The sequence below is a fragment of the Balaenoptera borealis genome (genome assembly GCF_965194805.1).
Source record: "Balaenoptera borealis genome assembly, chromosome: 12".
Lineage (NCBI taxonomy): Eukaryota > Metazoa > Chordata > Mammalia > Artiodactyla > Balaenopteridae > Balaenoptera > Balaenoptera borealis.
In genome coordinates, this window is record NC_138869.1 from 32,643,006 (window position 1) to 32,669,899 (window position 26,894).

The 26,894-nt window shown below is 39.8% G+C and overlaps 1 protein-coding gene and 1 long non-coding RNA gene across 9 annotated transcripts in view; both read left to right on the top strand.

Moving 5' to 3' along the window:
- The window catches only part of FHIT (fragile histidine triad diadenosine triphosphatase), a 1,491,711-nt gene that overhangs the window by 245,411 nt on the left and 1,219,406 nt on the right, over nucleotides 1-26,894 (top strand). The window lies entirely within an intron of this gene.
- Nucleotides 1,260-26,894, top strand: part of LOC309606968 — a 30,337-nt gene continuing 4,702 nt past the window's right edge. The window contains exon 1 of the long non-coding RNA XR_014232167.1: nucleotides 1,260-26,887. This is a non-coding gene — a long non-coding RNA (uncharacterized lncRNA). The remainder of the gene's footprint in view (nucleotides 26,888-26,894) is intronic.

Genomic DNA, 26,894 nt, shown 5'->3' on the forward strand with positions numbered 1-26,894 from the left:
TAGGCACTCGGGCTTCAGTAGTTGTGGCACGTGGGCTCAGTAGTTGTGGCTCGTGGGCTCTAGAGTGCAGGCTCAGTAGTTGTGGCACATGGGCTTAGCTGCTCCGCGGCATGTGAGATCTTCCCGGACGAGGGCTCAAACCCGTATCCCCTGCATTGGCAGGTGGATTCTTAACCACTGTGCCACCAGGGAAGCCCAAAATTGTCCTCTTTTTAATGAGGAAAGGCTGCAACCAAACCTTTTTCAGCAGCAACCCTGATGCATCAGACATGGAGAAAATGGTGACAACAGAAGTGGAATAGAGCCGTAACAGAGTTGAAGGACAACCTGAGAACTGGCATAGAGTTTTGCTAAGCCATTGAGGGGGTTCCCACCCTGCTAGTTCCCTTCTTTAAACTATAAGAAGGGGCCTAGAGGAGGGAATTGAGCCTGGGGATTGGAGAGGTTATTGTGGAAGTATGGGCATCTGAGATGTGCTTATGATCTGCTTCCAATGATCGGTGCAGATGCTGGGTAAACTGCAGAGGAAACAATACCTAGATTTGGAATTTTTACTCTGAGTAATCAGTAGGTCTGATTTTTAAAAAATTAAATTTGGAAATAATTATAGATTCATAGGAAGTAGTAAAGAAATACAAAAGGAGGTCCTGTGGACCCTTTACCCAGCTTCCCCCAATGATAATATCTTGCCTAACTATAGTACAATACAAAAACCAGGAAATTGACACTGGTATAATCTGTAGAGCTTATTCAGATTTTACCAGTTATACAGGCATTTTGTGTGTGTATGTATATTACGTGTGTAAGTGTAGTTCTATGCAATTTTATCATGTGTAGTTTCATGCAATCACCAACACAATCAAGATACTTACCTGTACCATCATCACAAGACTCCTTCCTTCTACTCCTTTATAGCCACACCCATCCCCTCACATCATCCCCAACCACTAGCAACCGCTAATCTGTTCTTGATCTCGATAATTTTCATATTTCATGAATGTTATATAAAACTAACTGTGCAGTATGTATCCTTTTGAGATTGGCTTTTTAAAAATTGCTAAATATTGTTCCATGTTACGGATATACTGCAGTTTGTTTAAACATTCACCTATTGAAGTATGTTTGGATACTTTCTACTTTTTGGCTATTACAAATAAGCTGCTGTGAACATTCGTGTACAAACTTCTGCATGAAAATAAGTTTTCATTGCTCTGGGATAAACGCCTGAGAGTACAATTGCTGGGTCATATGGTAAGTCCATTTTTAATTTTAAAAGGAACCACCAAACTTTTTTTCCGGAATCACTGTACCATTTTACATTCCCACCAGCTAGGTATGAGTCATTCAGTTTCTCTGCATCCTTACCAGCGTTTGATGTTATCACTCTTTTAATTTTTGCCATTCTGTAAGGTATATAGTGGTATCTTATCATGGTTTTAAATTGCATTTCTCTAATGGCTAATGATGTTGTACATCTTTTCATGTGCTTGCCACCTGCCTATGCTCTTTGGTGAAATATCTCTTCTTGTCTTTTCCCCATTTTCTAATTGGATTTTTGTTGTTGCTGTTTAGGATTTTTGCTATTGAGTTTTGAGAATTCTTTATATATTCTAGATGCTAGTCTTTTGTCAGATATGTAATGAGGTCAGCCTAGGACTTCACTGCTGCTGCCTCCAGATCAGACTGCCCATTGGTGCCTCAGAGACTGGGGCTCCTCACTGGGTCTCTATTAGCCTTCCCCTTTTCTGGTCCTTTGGTTAGAGGGAGCAGGCTCTTCCTGCTCTGGTGCCCAGTCCAGGGTATATGGGAAATAAACAGAAAACCAGGGGACTCACCACATTGTTGTCCTCCAAGTTCTGAGGTCCCTAGCCAGTGACCTTTTTTCCAGGTTTCAGAGTTCTTTTATCATTTTCTGATGAATAATTTCCAGGGTATTTAGTTGTATTTAGAGGGAAAAATGAGTAGAGCAGAGAAAAATGAATTCACACCATCTTTTTCTAGAACCACCTTGTAGATATGATACTTAAGAAGTCATTTTGTATCAAACAGCAACAGGAGTGATTTTCCTGCAGATGTTATCTGACAATGTGAGAGCATTGTAAGCTTTTAGTTTTTACCATTGTATCTTAAGTGGCCTTTGCATTATGGTGACCTCTTAAGATTAAAGGCTTAAAGGTGACTGTCTTTAATGCCAGTGCTTGAAAATATTTTCACTAGTTTGGGACAGAAGTGTTGGATGGACTCTGAGGCATTGCCTGGTTCCTCCTTCAGGAGCTAAGGACTCATTACCCCCCCTGCTGGGGATGCTGCCCACAGACAACCTTCTTCCAAAGGCACATCTCTTTCATGAGGTGGTCTATCTCCAGTAACTCAACACTGGAGGGTATAAAGGACCCTGCCCTCTCACCCAAAACAAGACAACCCGTGTTCATTATTCCCCACAAGGTACCATTGGAACTTCTGCCAATTCTGCTTCCTTTCTCTCCCTCCCTTTTTTTCTATAGATGTTGATCCCCAAAGCACTCCCTTAAAAACCTCCTTCAAGGTAAATGTGTGAAGAGTCTGTTGCTTGGGGAATCCAACCTGCCTTAAAAGTCTTCTTTTCTGTAGGTTTTCTGCTATCTTTTCCTAAATGAAATTGTCCATGGAAAGAAATCTAGTTCTCCTAGAACTAGGATGTTTTTATTTATTTATTCTTATAATGAAGCGATGGCCACACTAGATGGAAATGCTATTTGTTTTCAAAATCTTCACTTGGAAGAATAAAAAGCTGGGATGCTTTTTTTTTTCTCCCCCATTTTTGAAATTTGTAAACTGTGGCTTAAAATTCTTATAGATTCCTTGGGACTATCTCTTTTCATGAAGTGCCATCACCAAACACAGCCAGTTTTGTAGATGAGTGTTTCAGAAAGTTTATTTGAGTCTGCAGTCACATCTTCTGCAGTTGCTGTTAACATTTAGTTCTAGCATGCTAAGTGTATGATCCCTGGCACTGTGTTCTCCATGTGGCATTCTAGTCTGAGTTTCTCTGCTTAATTCAGAAGTTTAGAACAAAACCATGGTAGTGGCAGTGCCATTATCTTTAAGCTTTTTTCTTAGCCACCAGCTGATTGCAGTGTGTAAACAGTAGGTTGCACATTACTCACCCATGTTTACCTCCCACCAAGAACTGGTTACTCTTTCACATATCTCCTGATTTATTTCCCACAGTGCTTCTAAATTAACTACGTGGTGATTTCCTACGTACTTTAAAGTCACTCCTGTGCTTGTTCATTTAGAATTTTCTCTACCTAAATTACGGTGAACCATGGAAGAAACTTAAATAAGTCCATTGCATTTTTTAAAAAAGTTATTATGAAGATAATATATATTTGATTTTATTCAGTAAATGTGTACCTAAAGACACCATTAAATTGAATTTTTGTAAGCCTAATAAAAATGTAAATGCATTAGAAAAGCCTACTGTTCCTATGGTGAGTCTTTTCTGAAAGGTAAGTGATAAATCTTTACTTCATGTTTAAATCAGACTTTTTACTATATCAAGGTCTTCTTGGGAAGGTGAAAGTAAGCCAGGTCCATTCTCATATTTCTTTCTGAACTGCAGTATGGTTCAAATGGGCTAAAATAGAAGGTAAGGAAGGGGTTAATAAAAGTAGATTTTAATAAAATTAAGGGCATTTGTTTCTCATAGAGGTTACTGAATACCTACTTACTAATAACAGTCTCCAAGAAAATGATATAATGTTGAGAAACATTTAATGAGAGAGTACATCCTCAAAATCGTTAACCCTTCCAGTTTATTAAAAGTCCATATGAGTGTCTATTACAAATATTTATTCAAGATATTTCCCTGATATTACAACATATAATACCCTCTAAAAAGTGTTCCTCTTCAAAAACTGTCTGTACTCCTTCTCTGGAGTTTGTCCTTGGAAAAAGATGGCTCAGCTTACTGGTTAGTCTTCCATTCTGTGGTATCAGTTGTTCATGGTCTCTTCATGGGTATTAAAATTATGGTAACGATCTTGAAAGTGGACTAGATAAAAATGTAAACATTTTATGATGGAACATGTCCCTTGATCCTTTTCAGCCTGGGTTTTCTTCATCTACAAAATGGGTAAAGTAATATTTGTCACATAGAGGTCATATGAGATTCGATTCAGTTGAGAGTAGTCTTTACAGTAATAATCAGACACAGGCTGTTATTTCTGACTTTCTAGATTTTTTTTTCTGAAAATGTAATTACGACAAGGCTAACTCTTTGGTCACTGCTTCCCAGATTTTGAAACCCTTCTATAGATTTCTCTTTGGAGATTCACGATTGCCATGCCCAGAAAGCAAAGTTGGTTTGTTTTGCCTTACTATCTTTAATTTTTGTCTTTTTTTTTTTCAGAAGAGGAAACTGAAAGCTGAGGGTCAGTGGGTTAAGTCATTCATCCTAGGTCACATATTTAATAAACATCAGACCCAGGGCTATAGCCAGGCTTTCTGACTGCTAGTCATTTCTAGGAGGGGCAACACTCAATACTGTAATATGAGGACCAAGTGGATAACAGAACTGAGTGATGTGTGAACCTAATGGGAGTGATGGGAACATTGGTGAACTAGAGAAAGCACCTGCAATGATCTGGGAAGTACAACGCTGCCACCTGGCTCTAGCTAGCTGTTGCCAAGGGGGATTTCTGGTCTAGTATGCTAAGATCTGATTTTTTTTTTTTAAAGAGAGAAGCCAGAAATTCAGATTTTTATGTAAAAATATCACCACCTCCTAAAAGAAGCAAAGAGACAGACACTCAAACACCAGGTGGTAGTAGCATTTTATTTTTCCTTGTTGCAGTCTGTGGCTGTGAGGTGCTTCTCTTCCCTGGCTTTGGATCCATTAGATGCTGAGTGAAGAAGATTGTAAGGTGCCTGAGGGCAGGGATTATTGTTGTGTCCCAAAATCTAGCAAGGTGCCTGCTATTACACAACGTGCTAGTACAGGCTCTTGAATGGATGAGTAAAGAAGCGGTCCCCAACCTTTTTGGCACCAGGGACCGGTTTTCTGGAAGACAATTTTTCCACGGACGTGAGGTGGGGGAGGGATGGTTCAGGAGGTAATGTGAGCGATGGGGAGCGATGGGGAGTGGCAGATGAAGCGTCCCTCGCTAGCCCGCCACTCACCTCCTGCTATGTGGGCTAGTTCCTAAGAGGCTGCAGACATGTAATGGTCCTTGGCCCAGGGGTTGGGGACCCTGGAATAAAGAACCACAACAACAGCCAAAGGGTTCCTACAACATGCGTCTTGGGACCTGAGTCAGCCCACAGGTCAGCACTGTGTCATCCTTTCTACTCCAAAAATATTCAGGCAGGTGATAATTTCTAGATTGTTTCTCAAATGGAAATTATAGAAAGTCAAAGTTAGGGTGAATTTTTTTTATCTGTTTCTTGAATTACTGAAAGATATTAATTACACGAAGTACAGGTATATGCCAAACGTTTTAATAACTTAATTTTCAATGATTTCAGTATCTGAATACTTATATCTTTTAGGCATGGTGGTGTTTGAAAATTATAACTTTCTTCAAGGGAATCTCAATTCAAATGTGCCCATACTTAAGTATAGATATGAATTAATTTTTCTTAAAACATTTCCAGGGACCTCTGTTTATTATAAAGGAAGAAAAAATTGCCATATGTCACTTTGGTTGATGTTGATTATATATATATGTAGGTGTGTTGTCATGGATTCAAACACATAATTCTAAAAAGTTCAGAAATACTTTACCTACTATATTATGGACATCAAGATTTTTCATGGGCAAAACCTTGGCTCCCTTATTTTTCTTTAAATGATAAAATATAAGCAATGATATTTAGGTTGGGTCCTCATAGCAACAACCAAAAGCCACAATTAAGTCGAAAATCAGAAACCTGAATGATAGGAACTGTGATTGTTTGTCCTATCTGTGATTGGTTTCAAAAGGTAGAGATATAGTTTAATGTAATATTTTACTCCACCCTCAGAACATGTCATTGTTCCCATTTTAATTAAGAAGATTAATAGTTAGAGAAGCACATACCCAGAAACCTGCTTGCACCACGCCATGCATCCAGCCTTTGGGTAACCTGTTGAAAGCAAAACCAAACAATCGACCTCCAACCATCCCACCACAGTCCGACTTGAAGTTCAGCTTCACAGTTAAATAACTTGCCAACTTCAAATTAGCAATAAACAGCAACTCAGGATCTGTAGGGTTTATAAGCAAGTCAGAAGTGGTGCTTAGAATGATTACATTCCTAAGCTCACAGTTATCACAGCTCAGAACTAATTTTTATGCCTTAAATAAAACCAAAAGAATCTACACAAAGCACTTCATTTTCTGGGAAGGTTAAATTAAAATTAAAGTGTTCACTGGGAAGTCATCCTCTTTCAAATGCATTTCCTAAGACTCATTTACTTGAGAGAGTAGCTACTGTAATTTTAATTTTTCGGGTATAAGTCCTTTTACTTTCTAACAATAGATATAGAGAGGCCACTAGTATTTTTTTAAAGTATGATATTTAAAAAATTGTTCTGCAAGGCAGTTCTTCCAGGTTTACAGATTGTACACATTTATACAGTGTGGTAATTTATTTACCCAAATGGGTAGCAGAGAGAGTCTGAAACTGAAACAGACAATATTCCAGAGAGATCTAAAGTAGGCAGTGAATAATAGCCAGAGTAGCGCCTTGGATTATGTCAGGTGTCTCCTGCAGAGTCCAAGTGATTTTGCAGCTCTCTTTGAAACACTCTACATAACATCCAGGTCAGGGTCTGGGAGAGAGAGAGAGAGACCCCTGGGACAGCTGTAGCCACGGCAACTGGGTTCTTGCTGCATGAGGAGCTAAGAGGAGAGAGAGGTAAATCTCCCTCTCCAGCTTTGGCAGCTTAAATGTATTGGGGCTAGGCGGAATTCCATTTGAGATCTCCACTAACTTTCATATGGTAGGAGTCTAACAAGTTATCTCTTTGACCTTCTAGGCAGCGGATGTATTAAACTATGTTCCCATGAAGTCTGTCTGGAATGAGTGCCTTTAAAATTTTTTCTAAACATTAAAAAATCTGAATTTCTAGAATCTCTTTAAAAATTGGAAAATCTGACCACACTGTACCATTATAATACCCTCATGGTCTAAACTGGCTGGATCTGAGCTGGAGCTGTGTGGTTTAGATGGGGTATGTGCTCCCCACATGACCATACACATACACTTACCCACACAACTGGTTTCACTTATTTTCTCACCTGTCTGGCTCCGGAGTACTCCTGAGTTTGCAATTCCTGTTGTGCAGACTGGTTGAAGTGATTTTATCTATTCATTTGTCTATTGATTTCCAGGCTCAGATTCCCAGTTGCTTAATGAGCATTTCTATCTCAGTGTCCCTCCACCTCCTGGCTCGACATGTCCAATGCCAAATTTTTTTCCATTCCCTCAGTGCTCAATGATATTTTAAGCATTGATCTATATTATCTCATTTAATTTTCTAAAAAGTAGGTATATGTATTTTTCTTTTCACAAATGGGGAAACTGAGGGTATAGAGGCAGAATTCAGATTTAAGATGGTTTGATTTCAAAGTTCATTTTCAGTGTCATTACTGTTTCAGGAGGATAAGGGACTATGCCGTGCTTTTTCTCTGTCTTTTTAAAATCTTTTTGCAATGTGCTTAGGAACGTGTAAGTATAATGAAACATGTAATACACTTGGTGATTATATTACTGACTCTTCTTTATTCTCCATCTTTCAAGACATACAAAACATGTCTATATACACTGTTAGGGTTGCAATTCACCATTTCCACAAGGCGAGACTCTTAGTCCTGATAGCAATTCAGAATGATCTAGATCAGTGCTTTACAAATGAAATACAATGTGAGCCACATATATAATGAAAAAAAAACTGATGGCCACATTAAAAAAGTAAAAGGAAGGAGGTAGAATTAATTTCAATATATATTTTATTTAACTTAATATATCCAAAATATTATCATTTCAACATGTAATCAATATTTTTAAATTATGAGACATATTTTGTATTCTTTTTTTGGTAGTAAGTCTTCAAAATCCTGCGTATATTATATACTCCCAGCATTTCTCAGTTCAAACTAGTCACATTTCAGTTGCTGAATAGACACATGTGGCTCATGGCTACCGTAATGGGCAGCCCAGGTCTAGGTCATTAGCTTTATGTACAGAGGGAAAGTCAGGCAGAGGGGTATGGTTCCTGTGGTGGCCAAGGCACAACTCAAACTTTCTAAGCCCCGATTCATACCTCCTCCTGCAACCAATGCTGTGAGCCCTGGGATGTGCAAAGAAAGAGAGTTTTGGAATGAATTATTTATTCTTTTTTTATGGCTACAGCTGCTCAGTGTTTGGGAAACCAAGGAGTTGGGATAATTTTACTATTTCTCTCCTGCTCTCAGTGCAATTCTAGGGTTTTAATGGAGGGAGTTAGGATATGATTTCACAGGAAAGTGTTTTATCTCTTGGGGTAGTTCATAGTCCCTTGCCAGCCTGAGGTGAGATCGTAAGTCCAAATCTGTTCACTTCTAGAGGAATTTACCTTTTGCCTACCATCAGAGAGAGTGGATGAACATACAGAGAGAAGGATGTGTAACATTGTTGGGAATGTGAAAACTTCACTGAAGAAGAAACTAAAGAACAACGCAGTGAAGTGTGCAATAAAGTCGCTAAAGTAGTTTCAGGCAGTGCCAGAATGGACAGCCTGAATGTGGAATGAAAGTAACTTTGGTTGAAGCTCTAGTAACTATGATTTGTAATACCCGGAGATGCAGACTAAAGGCAATCAATTATGTATGACCTGTTATTACTTTGTGAAAACTGGTCCTGGATTGTTTTATTATTTGATAGTGTTTTTCCAGGAAAAATAAGCTTTCTTTTGCTCCCATTTTTCACTGAGGTAGATGCAGAAAAACTCAGAACTGTTCTAGTGAGCATATATTTCTAGCTAGTCTACCTATCTGAATTTCAGGTTGTGATGATATGGTCATAAAAATGTGCCCTGGGCACATTTTTGGCTGATCTTAGCTGAAAAGCATTTTTTAACGCCGCATGATGAGATTTAATGACTCTTGTATTGCAGGTTGGGGTGCTCTGTCAGGAAAATGAAATAATTCCATTTGGATTCTTTTTCTATGCTGGAAGCCCTCTGAGTTTCCCTTATTAAAATGCCAGAAAGTGCTGTTTAAACATATGGTCTGCACTTCAATTGTTCCATAGTCTCCTGTTATTATTTTTATTCTTTATAGAGCACCCAGGTACCTGAGGTATATTTCTCATATAGAAAAGAAGGGACCCTGCCCCCTTGAGCTTTCATGTTATGTAGACTAATTCAGCACAAATGAAAGATAAGGCATGAAGAAGGCATTGGCAATCACTGGAGTGGTTTTGAGAAGCTGGTCATGGCCATAGTTTGACATGCTTTCTGGTTGTCCTGCGACTAAGCTGAACTTTTCTTCATCTGTTCCCTGTGGTTAGTCGCCTTCCCTGTGGCTGACAGTATGGGTAGAGCTGTTTAATACAGAAACGGGGAAGCAGCTTTGGGAATTAACAGGCTCCCAAATGGTTCTGAGGTTAGAGTTCTCTCAAATAGAGCAGTCAGGGACTTCCCTGGTGGCGCAGTGGTTAAGAATCCGCCTGCCAGTGCAGGGGACATGGACTCAATCCCTGGTCTGGGAAGACCCACATGCCATGGAACAGCTAAGCCTGTGAGCCACAACTACTGAAGCCTGTGTGCCTAGAGCCCGTGCTCCGCAGCAAGAGAAGCCACCACAATGAGAAGCCCGCGCACCGCAACGAAGAGTAGTCCCCCTAGCCGCTACTAGAGAAAGCCCACGTGCAGCAAGGAAGACCCAACGCAGCCAAAAATAAATAAATTAATTAATTAAAAAAAAAATAGAGCAGTCAGCATTTGTTTATTTAGCTAACTCTGATCCCCTGAAGTTATATATATATTTTAAAATTATTAAGGTAAAACACACAGACCGTAAAAGTTTATAAAGTATGCTGATCTTAAGTTTACAGCCTGATGTTATTTTTAAATACATATATATCTCTGTGTAACCACCGTCTAGATCAAGGTAGAGAACCTTTTAAAGCTCCCCAGCAGGCTCTTTTGTTCTCCTTCCAAATGTTTTCCAAATACACTCCCTCAAGAGGTAACTATACTATTTTGATATCAACAATAATTAGTTTCACCTGTTCTTGAACTTCATATAAATGGAATCACACAGCATGTAGCCTCTCCTTTCTAGCTTCTTTCAATGAACATATTTGTAAGATTCACCCATGTTATTGGGAGTGCCAGTTCATTCTTTTTGTTTCCATGGAGTATTTCATTGCATTAATAGACCACGTTTTATTGATCCGTGTTCCTGTTTGTGAGCATTTGGATTGTTTCCAGTTTTTAAAAAGTTCTATTTTGGTTCAGATTCTACCATGCTCAGTACTCATGCAGGGACCCTGGAGCACAGAGATGCTCTATGCTGATGGAAACCTCCATCCTATCTCCAATAGGTTTGTATTCTACCCTAAAGGATCTGGGTAATTGCTTAGTCCTTCACCTCATCCTTCCCTCTCTTCTTCCTAATAGTAATACTACTACTACTAACAGCTGTTATTCCCTGAACACGTACCATGTGCCAGGCACTAGTGCTACTCTGTTATGAGTAATGTCTCATTTAATTCTCACCAAGACCCTGGGAGGAATTATTATCACAGGTTTTACATGGAGAAATGAAGCCTTTAGTAAGTTAAATGGATTCCCTAAGACTACACGGCACATTAATGGCAGAGCAAGGATTCAAACCTAGGTTTCCTGACCCACACTGTGTTCTTAATCACTGTACATACTGACAAAGACAGGATCCTTAGGATCTATAAGGAACTGACACCTTTGAGTGGAACACAATTTTGTCCATTTTCTTCCTCCATGACCAAAAAAAGCAGCTGTAGATTTTAAAATGTTGGAATCCATCATGCCCCAGCTTTAGGACTTCAGTGGCACTGCTCGCTGTTGATGCAGAACCCGAAGTCTGCACCATGGCCCCCAGGGCACCCCACAACCCCGGTCTACTTCCACCTCCCACCTGGACCTTATCTCCCCTCCCCCAGCCCTCGCTCAGTGCCCTCTGGCCACACTGAACTTCATCTGCTCTGGAACAGCCAGGCTCGTTCCAGTCATTGGCTCTCGTGTTTTGCCATTCTCTCTGCCCATAACACTCTTCTGGCTCCTTCTTGTCAGTCAGCTCTCAGCTCAAATGTCACCTTCCTGGAGAGTCTTTTCCTGACCACCCATTACGAAGGACCTGTCTCTCTGTCACATTGCCTTACTTGATTTCCTTCCTAACACTTACTACACCCAAACTTATTTTAATGGATTATGTACGTGTCTGTTTTATCTAACCTCGGTCCTCAGGTCCTAGAAAAGTGTCTTGACACTTTGTTTTCCACAAAGACTGACTGAACGAGTGAAGGAATGAGTAAGTGTGCATTTCCAAGATTCCTGGAGCTCTATGAGATATTTCCTTGTGTATTTTATAAAGGAAGAAAATCTTAATTGAAAAATGTGACTTTATTGGCTGAGGGGTCCAATCTGCCTGAGATAAAATGGTGAGGGGAGGGGAGCTATGCACATTATTAATTTTATGTGTGGAAACATGATCACAATCGCAGAAATTGACTTCTGGCAATAAAGCAATTTTCCAAATGTCAAAACTAACCAGACGGTCCTGGAAAGTGGTTCTTTTCTTGTTGTCATTGTTTATTGTTTTGTTTTCTTTTTTTTATTGCTCTCTGTGAAATACTAGAATGGGGAAACCATCTCATATGTCCAGCCTGGAGCATAGCATAGCATGTGAAACAAATCATACTTTTATACTGGAGTTTACAAATAAGAAATGTTACAAGAATAGCAAAAGTAGATGCTCTGTCATCACCACCACCTCATTCTAATATGACATACCTTGGAATCATTAATGATCCTTTGTTCTGCTTAATGCATGGGGTCAATGTGAAGACCTTTAGTAACAAGCTGCTCCTTATCTTCTGCTGCTGCTTTGCCATTTAGAAGGCTGCAGGCCAGTTCCTGTAAGTTACAGTCGCTATTCTCCTAGCTACTGCTGAATTGGTAGGAAGTTTTTAATTTAAACGTCTTCAGTTTGTGGCTATAGATTAAAATTCCTAGGCCCCAAGCAAACTTTGTCAAAGGGACTTGCAGCCCATTGCTCCTAAAATATTGTATGCCGGGCACCCTAGGGCATGCACAAGAGTTGTGTGTGTGTGTGTGTGATGGACAGGGCTGGGATTTTCATGCCCTGTGGAGGAAAGAAAAGCCATGTTAGGAGAATTGCATCCACGTGGTTGGGCTAGAAGGGGTTAAAGATTGGGTGTCTCTGCTAGCCGAGGCAGAATGTCTTATTCCCTCACATCGAATTGCATCCCTTACCTCTGATTCAAATCTGCACGTTCATCTCTTCATCCCACCTTAGGCTTTTATTGAAGCTTCCACCTCTAGGCAGTGCACAAATGCAAACTTCTGTTTACTGTCTCTGAGTGATGATATTAATTCCAATGCCCAGCGATAATGCATTGCTTATTAAACACTGTAGCAATAACCATTAGATAGTAATTCGAAGGGAAACTAAAAAGGGTGGAAAAACACCCTTTTCCCCCTCAGCAAAAATGGCCACAATTGAACAAAAGCAGAACTTCCCTGCATAACAGTGGGGAGGGGTTAAGAGTCTCCATTGCTGACATGCTGTGTGATCTATGAAGAATTATTTAACTTCTCTAAGCTTCAGGTGACACATCTATAAACTGAGAATAATAATTGTGCCTACCTTCTAGAGTTGTCACAAAGGTTAAATGAGAAATATATGTAGAACCCTCAGCATATGAGACACTTGTCTCATATGTAGTAAGAGCTTGATTAAAGGTCATCAGAATAAGATCTCTTAGTAAGAACTGTGTTGTCATCTACATGTGGCATGCTATCCGTGCACTATGCAACAAACCCAGTAGAGACACCTTAAAATACAGATGCTGCCTTCCAACACTGCTGGGCGGGGGTTTGGGGGGACGGTATATAAACCAAGCACTTCAGTAGAAAAACCTATGTCATGTCTCTACCTTATCACCAGATTATCTTAAATCCTTTTTTAAAAAGTCATGTGCATTTGAAAGAAACTTTTATCAGGTATCTTTTAGAATCAGGATTATATACTAAGCAATGCATTGATTTAAGATTCTTGAGGTTCTCAGTATACTCAGTTTCATAAAGAGCCCCTCCTTTCTAGAAAGTCGTCTTGAACGAGGAGACCTAAAATGCAAAATTCTGAGGGATTGGGCTCAAACAAATGTGTCAACTCTCCCCATCCACCTTGTCCAGGCTGAACATTATTGAACAGCCCTTGATGCTCCCAGCCCATCCCCACTATTCCTCCTCCTTGTATGTTGATCGCTTGCTGGAAGATTCTTTCCCCTCTTTGTTGCCAGTCAGCTAACACTCATCCTTAGGATCTCAAATGGAATATCATTTCTCCTGGAGAGCCTCTTGGTCTCCCACATCTGTTCCATGCTTGGGTCTATGCTTGAATTGCCCTGGAATGCCTTCATTTTATTTTGTCCTACTTAATTATTCATGATTATTTCTTTAATGTCTGTCTTCCCCACTAGATTGTTAGCTCCATCTGGATAGGGATTCTTCTGTTTAACACTGTATTACACAGTCCTTGGCACATGTTAGGTGCTCTATCTGACAAGTATGGTGAGTAAAACTTACTCTTTATGAGAATTTTTTCTTTCATGTTGCACATAAATGGTTAACAAACTAGATTACATTCTTCTCTTATATTGTAACAGTTCTCATCCACTATATTTATTTTTTATTTTATTTATTTATTTTTTGATTTTTTATTGGAGTATAGTTGATTTACAATGTTGCGTTAGTTTCAGGTGTACAGCAAAGTGACTCAGTTATACATATACATATATCTACTCTTTTATTTGTTTGAAAAATTAAAAAAAAAAAATATATATATATATTTTAATATTTATTTATTTAGGCTGTGCTGGGTCTTAGTTTCAGCATGCGGACTCTTTGTTGCAGCATGCGGGGGTCTAGTTCCCCGACCAGGGATCGAACCCCCACCCCCTGCATTGGGAGTGTGGAGTCTCACCCGCTTCATCCACTATATTTAAAGTTTGCTTTTTGTACCATTGAGATGATTGTGTGCTGCTTTTATAGGTTACAATTTAATAGCATTTCAAGCAGCAGCTTTTGATTTTTAAAGAAGTCACTATTTAATACATTGGTACGATAGTACAAGGTGACATTCCCTGTCTCTCTAAGATGCCTTAAGTCTTCAAAGCACATCACACAATTTCATAAATGGTAAAGATATTGATTTTAAAATCCTGATGGAAAAGAAGGGAGAGCCTAATGTTTGAATCTGAGTTACAATCAGATACAGTAAATCACCGAGAACAAAGGACAGATAACTCAATACCTAGAATCAGGAGGCTGAAAGAGAACTTGAAGGACCCCATTTCAATCCTCTTGTCTCATTGAGGAATCAGACCTCCTGGAAAACCTTTGGTCCTTGTCTAAGCTAAACTGTGGACATATTGCTATGGCTCTATAAAATGATTTTAACTTTATGTCCTGTTTAGGATTGTGTAGTAGCTATGAGCTGCCTGCTATATTATGTTTAAGCTCTGCCTACTTCTCAAGGCAATTTGACCTCAGGCCCTATCCCAACTTGGCTAACTTATTCCCTACTACTCACATATGGTCTGGCCCTCTCTGTCGTTGTATTCTAAATGCAATGTGAGGTATGTCACTTAGTTTCATGCTGGAAACAAAATGAGAAGACCCAGTCCCTACTCTCAAGGAGCTTATGGTCTGCTGAGTGAACCAGGTAATGTAGGCTTATTGAATATATGCTATATGCAAAGCACTATCAGAGATATAAAAATGAACAAGACCTCTAAGAACTAATGAGTAAGTGTCTATAGGGAATATAGAACATTTCCAGGTTCATAGCACTTGTGGAATAAATGTCGGCTGCTATTCCTGTGATTCTGATGAGATATCTGGCTTTAATATTTGAGTGTGTGGTAAAGCCATCTTTGAGAACCAGAGCCCATGAGGTGGAGCTCAGGATGGGTCTGGATACACAGTTTTGGTTAGAGAAAAATTCAAAATATTTGGGACATCAGACTGGCAATATCCAGCAGTCAGCAATTGAGGAATGTGAGATTCAGGAGCATAATTAGGTAGAAAGATCTATGTTGAATAGTAAGGAATCCAGATGATTTTATCAGCCAGTCTCTTTCCATTTCAGGGCATTAGGTACACAATTTTTTTCTGTTAATATTTCAGTCTGCTTGCCTATTCCTCAAATTTAACTGAAAGATGTATATGCCAGTATTCAGAAAGGAGGATGTAAATAAAATTAAATTAATTTTTTTTAAAAAGGCCACAATTCATACCGGCCTTCAGAACACCCTGAATCTAGTGGGATAGAGCAGGGGCAGACAGGCTAAAGAAGAACTAAAATACAAGGCTGGCTTTTATCGTGATGGTCATTTAGTGATTCTTAAAATGTGAGCCATGGACTATCAGGATCAGTATCACCTGGTGGGGTAGCAAAGTAATGGCCCAACATGTGCACATCCTAATTCCTGGAGTGGCTTTCAGGTGTGATTAAGGATTACAATTGTCTTACCAGTTATATTTGTCACATGGTTTCGAAACCTTGTGACCACAGGCAATGGAGCATTATGATTGACAACACCACCAGGAACACAGGAAACTTTGGGGAGTTCCTCAATGCAAAGAGAATAATATTACCAGAAGGAAGATGATATCGTTTGCTGGAGGGACAAAATAAAACTATCTGCTATGAGTTTATGACTTTACTGGTCACTTAGAGAAGGAAAGGCATTCTTATATGAAGGAGGAATTTGTGCCAGGGCCCAGAGGTAGCAAAATACAGAATATATTCAGGAAATGGCAGAAGAGGATTATAGCCCCAGTGTGGCACGAGAGGGTGGGAGTGGGGGTGACACGTGGTGGGAGATGAGCTTGGAGGCCCTCACCTGCCATACTAGTGAGCTTGGATTATATTCTGTGGTGATGGGGGCCACATAGGTGTTTTCTGAGCAGGGGGTAAAATGATGAATATGGGCTTTAGAAAGCAAAGTTTGGGTTCTCACCATTGCTTGAACATCAGGTCTACTTCTCAGTAGTACTAGTTTTTACCATCATATGTGCATGTTGAATGCTGATTATGTGTCACTCTAGGGATTCTCCACGCATAGATTTTGTTCAGAGATGGTTTTCCCACTGTGGGAAACTTTGTCTTTCAAACTCTTAGATCACCCACAGTAAGGAATACATTTACACACACACACACACGCACACACACACACACACACACACACACACACGTACACACAGCTTCATGAAAGTATACCCACTCTATGTGAGATATTTTATACTATTTTCTATTCAATTCTATTTTAGTTTTTAAAAAAATTCTGGTCACAATTCCCTAAATTGATTTCTTGACCACTATTGCATTATATCATGCAGTTTGGAGCATACTACTTTAAAGGAAAGAGGCAGTATCTTATCCTTTTTGATATCTTATTTATTTATTTACTTTTGTGTGATTAAAGCTTTACCGGGGATCAGGCAGGGACCATGTTGGGGAGCAGGGCCTGAATACCAGGCCAATACCAGTCTTCAGAGCAGTGCTGGGGAGGTCAGGGCTAAGCTGTGCAGGCCAGGGGTCCAGCTGGGCTCCTTAAAGCAGAAACAACCACTGAAGAGAAGGACAGTGTGGTTGCTTTTAGTGTGGGAAGGATAACACGGGGTTGAGGGAGGAACTTTGCTGAAGAAAAGTGGGGAACTAAAGCTTTAAAGGGCCTGGATGACGATGGGTTTGGGAGGGAGAAAAGGGGACCAGAAATGCATTTGGGTAACTATTAGTTCTTAGCACACTTCTCTGCATAGAATAGAGCCCCAGTAAGGCTTAAATGTCAGATCCATGAAGTTTTAGCTCTAGAGCTTCAGACATTCTTGATGCCATATGATAATATATTTTCCTTGCCAAGTATTGGACAACAGATTATTAAGGTGTATATACAAAGCTCTGAACATTTGGGTAGGTATATTTGGTGGATGGGAGAGGAATGAAGCGTCAGTAGAAATAATGACACATCTTTCCTATAATAAATGTCAAAGCTTAAGAACAACAGCATTGGCAGATCAACTTGTAATTACACCACAATGAAGATCAGAACTGCTTTATATGAAATGAACTCCGCTCCATAAATAAGGTATGGATCACTATGTGATGCCAAATCTGTAAAACTGGTGTCCGATGCAGAATGATGAGTGCTACTATGCAAGGGTGTACACAGAGTTTGATTTCTCGAATGGTATTCTCTTTTCCCAAAATATCAAGGAGAGCCACATACACTGACTTCTGAGCTATAAGGCTGGGTGAGATGGAAGATGCTGTGGAAAAACTTCCCTTTTGTGGCATTTTCCACTTACTGAAATTTATCATTTTCATTAGGTTGATAGTATTTTTTGTCCAGGTCTGAATTTAAAAAAATATATTGTATTATCCTTATTTGCATTACTGTCATGTTCTTTTTAGCGTCTGCTTTCTGTCTGCCAATGTATGTTAAAAAAATAAAATAGAGAATAGTCCTTAAGAACCAGAGTATTTATCCTCTTACAGTTAAATTAATAAAATAATCCTTTGATTCTCAGCCATTGGGTTGCAGTATATGTATATTAGGTTTTTATACATAGCCAGGAGTCAGAAAATCTAGGTTCTCATCCCTGCTCTGACGGTGTGTGGCTGCATCCATACCAGGTACTTTCTTTAAGTCTCTGCTGCCCAGCTGCAGAATAGAGGTGAATTTTACCTTCCCTACTGAATGTTGCAAATTTGTAGAGATCAAATTAGTTAATGTATAGGAAAGAACTTTTTTATTGCAATGTTCTCTCCTGGAGATGTGTCAAGTCTTACTGGATAGAGTCACTGTTTACAGCCCTGTGTTGAGAAAGATTCTGAGGCTGGCTGGGCTCAACTAGAAAAAGTACTATTGAACATTTGGAGATGTTTGCCATGAGTGCAAGCTTTGGGAGTGGTGAGCCTATGGGTCACGTGCTTGCCATTCTTGGGCAATACATTTAGATGGCATCACCTAATCCATCTGTGCTAGCCTTAGGTTAGGCCGTACTCCAGATCTGTACGCTTGCTATGTGCTGCTCTCATGGTTATTGAGCCGGGTCACTACTGCTGCCTCTAGTGGCTGAAGGCTATTGCAGTGACTTCTCCCAACCCCTCCCATCAGCACTCACCCCCCTTCACCTGCACCCCCCCACCCACGCCGCTATTGCCGAGGCCTGAGTTGCACTAGACTGGCACACCCCCCTCCTATGGCCATGGGGTGGAAAACATTTGTCTCCCTTCTTCTGCCTGATCAGCTGTTCTGAGAAGATCCCACAATCAGTTGTGCTTGAGAACAAGACTCAGAAAGGTACCCTTGGATCTGCTTTTCCTCTTTCCCTGCCTCATTTCCCTCTTGCTTCCATGGGATGGCACGCTCTAATAAATTAGGCGCACATAGCATTTGGCTCAGGCAGTGCTTTTCTGTGGAATTTGGGATAACGTGACATCTAAATATACACAACAGTGTGTATACTGTATATACAAATAGCCATACACACAGACACACACACATCTATGTATACAGAGATGGAGAGAGAAGGTGAATTGGGTTGAGCCAAAAGGAGCATTTAGAATTGGGTTTGCTAAGCATCTGCCTTAGGGAAAGGGAGGCCTTGAAGAAATTTCTATGTATATTAAGGGTAGTGGGGTAGGCTGGGTCATGAAGAGACCAGTGATGGTGTCTGTTCTGTAGCCTAGCACCAGAGAGTTGGTCTGAGCTTCAGGAAGAGAGAGGACCGGGTCCCACAAGGCCTTGTTGGCCAGGGCGGAGAGCTTAGATTTGATAGTGAGTGTAACAGGAAAGCACTGAAGGGTTTTAAGCCCAGGAAGATATAGTCCATTTAATTGATTTAGAAAGTCTCTCTTGCCCCTGTGTTCAGAATGGATGAAAATAACAAGGATGGAAGCAGGATATTAGAAGGCTGTGGAAATGTGGTTAATATTCAGAATGTCTGCTGAGATGGAGAAAAAAGCGGGGGGCGGGGAGCTCAAGAGATATTTTGTAGGGAAAAGGTCTTTTCTATGGATTAGAGATGAGGGGTAAGAGAAAGGGCCTAATCGGAGATGTTTCCTTGGGTTGTGAGCAAACCTTTATTAGGCCTGGTGATAGAGGGTGACAGCATTGTCCTTCTCCCAAAGGGCATTATCTGCATTTCTCCATGGAATATCTCAATGTGGCTTTAGTGCGGGGAGCACCGAAGCAGCCACGGCTGCTGCTGCCTTGAGAGTTTGCCACTTGCAGAGCACTTGGTCTTGGCTCCTGGGGTAAGGAAGCAACCTTTTCCTGGAGGATGCTGGAGACAGAGTTCCTGGCTAGGTACCATCCTGAAGCGGAGACCTCAGTAGAGAGGCAGAGCAGGGTACCACGGGGGGGTCTGTGAGAGCTCGCAGGGAATTGCTGAAATGGCCAGTGAATGTGTGATGCTAACATGGCCTCATTTGTAGCTAAATCAGTATTTATAATATACTTAACAGCTATGGCCACTTTTGGCTATTGGCAACTGCTCAGAAAGGTTGAAATTCAGAATTAAGAGACATCATAAAGTTAGTTTAAATGCTAGGCTGCCAGGATGCTGCAGTTTATATTGAGGTACATACCCTCAATCACCCGCCCCGACCCCATCATACTGAATTCATCTAGAGGAGAGAGAAGTGTCCAGCATAAATGTCCCTGTTCTTCCATCTTTTCCTGGGATGGATCCAACAAATGAGAGGGCGTGGTCTGAGACCTACTGGGGATATCTCTGGGACTGTCATCCGGGAATTATGAGTAGGCAGAGAGGCGATTTTCATTTTCTGCAATAACTTCCCACAGTAAGTAGGTGGGAGGGTACAGTGATTGATGAGCTAAATTAGATGGAAAGTGGCTCAAATCAGATTCTAGGTGATTGCTCCTGCCTCTCGACTCACTGCACTTATTTTCGATTCTACTCATTTAGCAAATGATTATGGTCTGTCTTGTGACATTTCTTATATCGTTGCTTCATTCTTTACCTTTTTTACGTTGTTCTTTCTGCTTTCTTCAGCTAGATCAGTTACTCCTTAGAGACAGAAATGGGGTTTTGTTTATTGTTCTGGCCTTCTCACGCCTTCCACAGAGTAAATGCACAGTGATTGCATGGTGTTTGACTGATAGTTGCTGCTCCAGATGGGATGTTTCCTAAAGAAGTCTGCTGAATTTATCTTGTCTCAGAAAAGTAGACAGTAAGGGTAAGCACCATACTAAGTATGTTTTAGTTTAAAATGTGCAGCCTTTTAGTAAATGAATTTGAGATAACTTTGTTCTGGCCAGCATAGCCCAACCATAGAAATGGTTTAATTTTTTGTAGCAGTGAAACTCTGTTTCTGTAAATAGGGTATAAGGTGGAGTCATATGAAATTGCCAGTATTCGAGCTACAAATATGGCAGTATCATACAGATCAATCTAATAAGACAGATGAGCCAGTAATAATTCATTCCTCTGATTCAGTCTGAGATGGAAATGAGCTAATGGGAAGCAGGCCCCACTTCTGCCGTAACAGCTTGGGGGAGAGAGGCCACTGGGGCAGAGGAAGTGATGTCAGGGGCATCCCTGAACGATCATTGATTTTTCTCATGAATTGGGACTTCTGTAGTTGACATGTGCTTCCTGTTCTAATGGTGCCCAGGACCCTTTAGTGTCACCTAAACAGAAGTCATGACGGGGCCCAGAATGGTCAAGGAGATATACGTAGGAGTTACAAACACCCATCGACTGCCAGCCCCATCCTCCTTGGAGATGCCAGAGGTAGTCAGGGGAGGCAGGATGTGGCAGCTGATATCACAGTTTCACAGTTTTCTTCTATTTCCTTCCTTGTTTCTAGTATATTCATTAGAATAGCCCCATCTCCTTTCCTCTCTTTATTAAACCCTGAGTTTTGAGTGCTGGGATCAATCTGCGGATGTGGGAGGGTTAGGGAAGGTTTACGTTAGCTGTTTCCCCTTAATTCCTCTGGTTAACTGAGAGGAATCTTTTAGATTCACCTAGAGGAACTCAGATTCACCACTGGACAACATGGGTAGGAGGGGCACCTTTGCCTTATTTACTGTGGGAGCAAAGGGGCAGCTTGAGAACAAGGAGGATCTGTCATTGGAAATAGGAGCCAAAGTCCAGAAGAACAAGTCTAGGAACTGAATTAATTGAGGGAAAGAAAATTATCAAGTGTATTTTTACCATTAGACAGAGCAAGAAATATTTAGAACCAAGTCTGCCCTGGATTCCGTCATTACTAAAAGCATGACCAGAGAGTAGCTTTTTAGAGTCAGAAAAGTATTGGAAATGGGGAGAAATGCTTGACTTAATGTGCTTAGAACTCTGTACAACCTATAGTTGTGTATCTAAGAAAGAGACAAAGCCATAATATTAGCAAAAGTTAAGGTGTATTCAAACATTGTAACACACCCCCAGCCCCTTGTTATTGCATGTGGATAGAATTACGGTGCTTTAAACTCTTTATTCATTTATTCCATGAATGAACTTTCCAGAGTGTGCACATGGTATCATTTGTTCTTTGTAGCAGCCCTGAGAGTTAGAAAGATAGCATACCCCATTTATAGATGGAGAAAACGAACCTCAGGGGGGTTAAAAAAAAACTCACATACAACACACACAGTGCAAATCAGTTTTGCAGAGATGGAATTTCAACCCAAATTTGTCTGACTCCAGAGCCAGTACTTTTTCTACTATGCCATGCTTTTTGCCTCTCTACTGGAGGTGTCTTTAAAAAGGAAATGGAGTCAGGTGAAATTTCTCTAAGAAAAAGGCTAAGAGTATGCCAGTGTACCAGACCTGAAGAGCAGCAGTGGGGCATGACATGGGATGCCAGCTTGGGTTTCTTCTAAGAGCAAAATTGCAGAATCTGAGGCCCCACTCCACTCTCAGAATCAGCATATTAACAAGATCCTCATGGAGTGCAGAATCTAAGGCTCCATCCCAGAATCAGAATCAACATTTTTAAAACTCCCCAGGTGAAAATGTAAAATAGCTAGCTAGTGGGAAGCAGCCGCATAACACAGGGAGATCAGCTCGGTGCTTTGTGACCACCTAGAGGGGTGGGATAGGGAGGGTGGGAGGGAGACGCAAGAGGGAGGAGATATGGGGATAAATGTATAGGTATGGCTGATTGACTTTGTGATACAGCAGAAACTAACACACCATTGTAAAGCAATTATACTCCAATAAAGATGTTAAAAAAAAAAAAAAAAGAAACCCCCAGGTGATTTGCAGGCATATTAAAGTTCAAGAAGCACTGCTCTAGCCATCCCAAAGCTGCTTCTCTGTACTTGCTCCACCTCAGGTCCTTGAAGGACCTGACTCAGGGAAGGAACATGGCTGGTTACTGCCCCTGGTATCAACTGCCAGGACAAATTACAAACTTTGGGGGTCACACTTTTGTTTCCTCTTCCTTAACATCCCCTGTTCTCTTTCTAGTCTTTTTTACTTGCCCATATGTCAGTGAAGTAAGGAGAGAATGAAAGAAAGAGATAAGATTAAGGAATAGGAATTTCTGACCAAGTTTTCCTGTGCAAGCTTTATGCTTCCTTCCCAAATTGTGCTAAGCCACGTGGCTAACCATGTCTCCCTTAATGGAGGATACCAGCGTCCCAACTGTTCAGCACACCCTTTTGGAATTATTACAGCACCTTCAGTTATTTGGAGGTTGTGAACTTTTGGTGTCTTACTCAATCCAGAAAACAGCTCTACAGGTTTTATTTCTATTTCGCACACAGTCATACACTCAAGCATCTTAAGGGTGGCTGAGCCTAAGTATGATAAATTTCAGCCTTTAAGGACAAATTTGAGAAAACCACCATTGACTGAACCCCAGAGCTTAGAGTGGCCCATTTTGGTCATAATGCTGAACCAGCCATACTACAACACTGGCTGCTTTTTGCCACACGGTTTTACTCTCCGTGCTGAGGATTATGGCATTTGCTTCTGCTTTCAGCATCAGTGGGAAACAGCTTCCATGATTTTTTTCTCTCCCATTTTTTTTCTGTGTGTGATTATGAGTGATCTGTGAAGCAGAAAAAAGACAAAAAAATTCGTAAGCTGGGTCTACCCTGTGGTCTCAATAGAAATTTAGTCAGTGTGACGTGGGAGTCGACAGGAAACCCATCACCCATCGTCAGTCTGTCATGTTGACGATGAGCACCATGCCTAGTTTCTGCAGGGTGTACTTTCAAACATGCCAACATGTAAATTCTTAGGCAGGAGTTAATAAAGGAAATCATTTTAATAGGAGTCCCGATTACTTTTTTTTTTAATGGAAAAGAAAGAGACATTCAGGGCACTGGAATTTTCAGTTAATAATGGGTCTGGAAAGGAAACATTCCTTCCCACTTCCTGCCTCCAAGGTAAAAGGAAATATCGGGGAGGGGGGTCATCATGAGGTTAGAGCTTTAAGAAAGTCTGGGTAGCCAAATGATATTATATACACTGGTGTAGAATGAGGAGTGTTTTGTTTTACATGTCACATTTTTCATTCAGCAAATCATTGTCTTCCTTTAGGTTCATTAAGAATACATTTTCTTTGCAGAAAGAGTGATCAAACAGTAGTTGATACCGAAAGGTAAAACAGAACAAATAATGGGACTACCTACTTGTTAACATTAGAATATTACCCCATGACATTCTGTTTCACTGACTTTTGTAGAGATATGCGGTTTTTTTTTTTTTTTTTTAAAGGAGAAGTTTAGTGTCTTTGGATTCACTTTGAGACGGTGAGCTTGCGTTGAGTTTTTTCAAAATATGATCAGAGGGAGATCATTCTGAATGAAACATCTCACTTCAAGTGCTTTATGAAAATATTTGGTGAAGTTAATGAACAGTACAAGAGATTCCACTGTGTAGAGCTGATTTGATTTCATTTCGGAAAAGTCTTAATCTGAAATTAGTGTTGGTAATAATATAATAATATAATAATAATAATGTCTGATTTTTTTAGCCTAAGATGTATAATTTCTTCCATTTGTGCCAAATCATATGCTTTGTATCTAGTTTTGAGTTACTGGTATGTTGTGGAAACAATTTAGTGATTTGTGATCAGCATTTATTTTTAGTGAAGTGAAACAGAATGGAATAGAATAGAATATTTGAGATTTTATTTAATGTGGTCAGGGTATAAGAGTTCTTTATTTTTATGTATTGATATATGTATACATGCCACCTATCGATCGATCTATTTAAAAACTCAAAAAAAGTTTAAAAACAACTGCCTTGGTGAATTTGGGCATGGTTATAATGGTATCAGCCATGGTTGGCCCACTGAAAATTCTTCTTTAAATAACGAACAAACTTGTCGTTTTTCTTTTGACTTCTCATTTATTTTGGGGTTTTCAAATGGTTATGCTTCTCTTACAGTCTTTCTCTTTTTAGCCTCTTCCTTCTGGAGACAGCGATTGGTTACAAATGAGGGAAATAAAACTGCACTTCGAAGTTCAGCATAGATTAGCAATGCATAATTTTAAGGAAGGGAGTATTTCATCTTTTTTTTAAATTAATAATTCTGACATGTGCCTTCCTCATGCCTTTTCAGTTACCATGACTCACCTTAATGTCACCTTAATATCACAGTTTGACATTAGATGCCTCCCTAGAGAGGAAGAGAATCATTCAGAAACTAGGTGCATAAAGGTTATTAAATTAATATTTAAAATTCTGGTTTTGCAGATTTTATTTTATTTGTAATTAAATGCCATGAGTACAAATGTGTGATCTCCAGTATGTGCACATGCTTGAATCTGTGTCCACTTAAAGGACAATAAGATTACTGGAGCAATTCTTATTTTATTTGTAGGCTTTCTCCTAGGAATATTATTTATGGCTACCACCAACCCATTGTATAAAGTCAGAGCTGAAGATATCATTTTAAAAACATAAAACACATGAATGTTTCCCCTAATTAGAACTTTTTATAACTTGTTCCAATCCCCAAATAACTAGCATTTATGAGGAACAGGATAAAATGCCAACAGTAATCCATTCTTGGAGTCTGAAGAACTGAGCTACATTATTTGATATTATTGATAAATGTTCACATCTCATGTCTTGGGTATAATGTAAATGGAGATGGGAAATGAAAACATTATCAGTGGACTGGAATACGTTTTACCTCCTACCTGAGAAGTGTTCCTAATGCTGCTACATCATTTCATTTAGCAGCTAGAGTTTTGTCTTAAACCTGAGGGTTAATCACTCGTGTCAACAGACTTGGTTGCTGCTATGTACTTTTTGGATATAGCTGTGTTAGTAAGGACTCCTGGTTGCTGGTCTGAAACCCAGTCTTAACTAACCTAGCTTAAGCAATAAGGGGCATTTATTGACTCATGTAACTGAGAAGTCCTAGGTAGTTTTGGCTGCACTCGTAAGCAGGCCTTCTTTATGTGGTGATCACCACACTGGACCTTCCATTCTACCAGTTTAGCTATCCCAGCAGAATTACTCTTTCCAGTAGTTTTTATAAATCCAAGTACTGTGTCTCATCAGAATAACTTGGATCACATGCTTATTGCTGTACCAATAACTGTGGTCAATGGAACAGAACAGTGATTGGCCAGGCCTGGGTCACATTCCTATATCTGTATTCCAAGGATTGGAGGGGGAGCAGGCTCTCCAAAGGGAAAAAAAAATGGGCCACTATTACAAAGGCAAGGTTTTATGTAGATGCTGGGCAAGAAAAACAGAAGATGCTACTACAGAGGTCTTATACTGACTGTTTAAAAAGCTTAAACGTCTTTAATTAAGAAAACAAAACAGTGATATTATCTTTATCTCCTCATTAAGTAACTTATCCATTGAAAAAATATGTATTGAGCCAGGCATAGACATTTCCTTCAACTTCTCTGAGCATGTGAATTGTGTGCATGATTTTGACAAAGTGTCTGTAATATTTTATTAGATGATTTTCATCACTCTGGGTAATAAACAGGTGATTTGACTTAGCAGAGTACAGGTGCTATTTTTAATACTTAGTGCTCTCTGGAGGGCTTCCAAATAATAATAGCACCTTTAAAAGCTTTGGATTCCCCAAGGAGCAATAAAATTGTGCTGAGTATTGTCTGTGATAAATAGCACATCTCGCTTCTCTTCTCTTCCATATTCCTACTTGAGAAACCTCCAGATTTCCTGACATTAGCTCAGGTTTGATTGCCTAGTGAAGGTCAATACTTTATTGCTTTCTATTTCTACATGTTGCTTTGTGTTTATATTGGAATAATGAGAATGTGATAGGCTTTTAAAAATATTAAAAATCAGGGAAAGTAAAAACATAAAGATATCAATAAGGAATAGAACTTAAAATTTTTTCTTAAAGGGAAATAATTTAATTTTTTTCCTGATCAATGGAGTTCAAGGCTTAAGGAACCAAAATCTCAGAGGAAAGGAAGCACAGAGAAGTGAAGTCAAAATGCTGCATGGAATTTTCCCTTGAGGCCTTGTTGTGTACTTCTAGGGTGAGACAAAAAAAAAAAAATTGTTGAAAATACCTGATAAGAGATTAAAAGGTAAATATGCAGAGATTTTAGCAGTCTCATAGAGCTTCTGAGGAGGTTAGGACCATGATAAACACTCAAGGCTTTTT